At 47.0% G+C, this 2500-nt stretch overlaps 1 pseudogene; it reads left to right on the top strand.

Annotated features, from left to right (window-relative positions):
* The window catches only part of LOC132812035 (28S ribosomal RNA), an 8215-nt pseudogene that overhangs the window by 3903 nt on the left and 1812 nt on the right, over positions 1–2500 (top strand).

Raw genomic sequence — 2500 nt, 5'->3', positions numbered from 1 at the left:
CATACAAGAGGAAGAGAATGGCACGGATATTCCAGTTGAGCAACAATTTCCATATAAAATTCCGGCCAAACTTCCGAAACACAGGGAAGTTGATGAACAAATCAGACAGGCCGAGGAATTGTTGAAAAAAGCCAATGATCCACTCTGTATGGCTCAAGCTCGAGGGCTGGTAGACTGTATTACAGACGAAATAAACGGTGGACAAGCTGGGGGACACTCCCGCAGAAGGCAAAAAGAGTGCAACAGAAAGGCCGAAAAGAAGGGTAACAACAATGGTGCGAGGAAACGGTTTGCCACCAAAAAAGCGGTGTTTAAAGACACCCAAAAGCTATACCAAACCAACAGGCGCCAGCTAGCCAGAAAAATAATGGGTGCACCTGATACATCTAAGTGCCCCATCTCACGAGAAGAACTTGAGAAAAAGTTTCGTGAGAAATTGTCCGTGCCTAATAATAAGGCGGACTTAAGGAAATTTGCCGGCTATGCTGGACCTGTTGATGAAACCGTATTGCTGGGACCGATAAGGGAAGAAGAGGTAGAGGAAGCCCTGAGTGGAATAGACAAACACAGTGCACCAGGGCCCGATGGCAAAAAGCTGAAAGACCTAGAAGCCATTCAAGAGGCAGATGCCTCACGTATACCTCGCCTCTTCAACCTGTGGTTAAAAACCAAAGCGGTCCCAGAGACGATGAAAAAGAGCCGGACGGTACTAATCCCCAAGTGTGAGGATCCAGATCGACTTAAAAACCTCGACAACTGGCGCCCCATTACAATCGGGCCAATGCTCCTCCGTCTGTTCACCAAGATCCTGGCAAAGAGGTTGAGCAAGGCTGTGCAAATCAACCCAAGACAGAAAGGTTTCCTGGCAGCCACACCCGGGTGTAACGAAAATATTGCCATCCTCCAGAATATCATTAAAGGATCGAAAAAGAACAGAAAGGAGCTGGCCATTGTCTTTGTCGATCTGGCCAAAGCGTTCGACTCTGTCGGCCACAAATTGCTGATCAGCTCACTAAAAAGGATGAAATTACCGAATGCCTTCGTGGATTTGATCCGCGACCTCTACACTAATAACACCACGGTGATTGAGGGCAAAGGCAAACCCACGGAACAGATTAAGATCGAGCGAGGCGTTAAACAGGGCGATCCGCTTTCACCTTTGTTATTTAACATCGCAATAGACCCTCTGATCAGTACCCTGGAGCAGACAGGCCAGGGCATTACAATGCCGTACGGGGACAGGATGTTTAACTGTACCGCATTGGCCTTTGCGGATGACATTGCACTGCTGAGCAACTCTCACGCCGGGATGCAAGAGAACTTGAAAATCCTCCAATCCTACTGTGATAAGACAGGCCTAGACGTTAATGTCAATAAAACTAAAGGCTTCCACTTCACATGCAAAAGGAAGACCTTCATATATAATCACGTAGCGAAATGGAAGATCAGAAACGAAGCCATCAAATACATCCCACCAGGAGACACTGAGAAGTACCTGGGAGCCCGGATAGACCCATGGGCTGGCGTGAAAGAAAGCGAATGGGAGGAAAAGCTGAAAGCCTGGGTTGAAGGCCTGAGGTCGGCAGCACTCAAGCCAACTCAGAGATTGGAACTGCTCAAAGTGCATGTCATTCCAAGGTTATACTTCCATCTGATACTGACAGAAGCGTCACAAAATACATTGGTAAAGCTAGACCAGATCATTCGAAACGCGGTAAAAGAATTCCTACACTTGCCACAACATGTAACGGACGGCTTACTGTACTCAAGGAACAGAGACGGAGGTCTGGCAATACCCAAGCTCGAGGTTCAAATTCCATCCGCTATAATAAGAAAGCGTGAATCTCTTGAGCGCTCAACCGACCCCATCATAAGAGCTTCTTTCCAATTCAGGGAAGAAAGCAATAAGGAAACCATTGAGGAATATCGGTCACTAAACGTACTACAAGAAATTAAAGGTTTCCTGGTTGAGAAAAATATACCAGTTGTACCAGACCCGGAGGTGCTGACAATGATGCTAGAAGGCGGGCAATTGTCAGAAAAGCAAAAACAACGCTTGCTAAAACCCCCAATGAGTACGGAGCATGGCGAGAGTGGGAATTCGAAAAGTGGAGTAATATGGAATGTCAGGGGGCTGGCATTAAATACTTCCACGGAGACAGGATATCCAATGCCTGGCTCAAACCGCACGCAAAGAATCGATCTAGGTACGTTATTTCAAGCCTGCTGCTCAGATCAAATCTGTATCCAACGAGAACAACCCTATCCAGGGGTAATCCTTTTGCGAACAAAAGCTGTAGGCGATGTAACGACCGACAGGAGACGCTGGCACACATATCAGGATACTGTCCGTTCGTGAAAAACAAGAGGATCAAGAGACATAACAAGGTCCTTGATCACTTGAGACAATATGTTGGTAAGTATGGATGGACGTCATACCTGGAGCCAAGGTTGGTGGCTAAGGATGGCAGTCTATGGAAACCGGACATCATCTTCAAGA

The sequence above is a fragment of the Hemiscyllium ocellatum genome, unplaced genomic scaffold (genome assembly GCF_020745735.1).
Source record: "Hemiscyllium ocellatum isolate sHemOce1 unplaced genomic scaffold, sHemOce1.pat.X.cur. scaffold_2523_pat_ctg1, whole genome shotgun sequence".
NCBI lineage: Eukaryota > Metazoa > Chordata > Chondrichthyes > Orectolobiformes > Hemiscylliidae > Hemiscyllium > Hemiscyllium ocellatum.
This window is presented reverse-complemented; position numbering and strand designations above follow the sequence as displayed.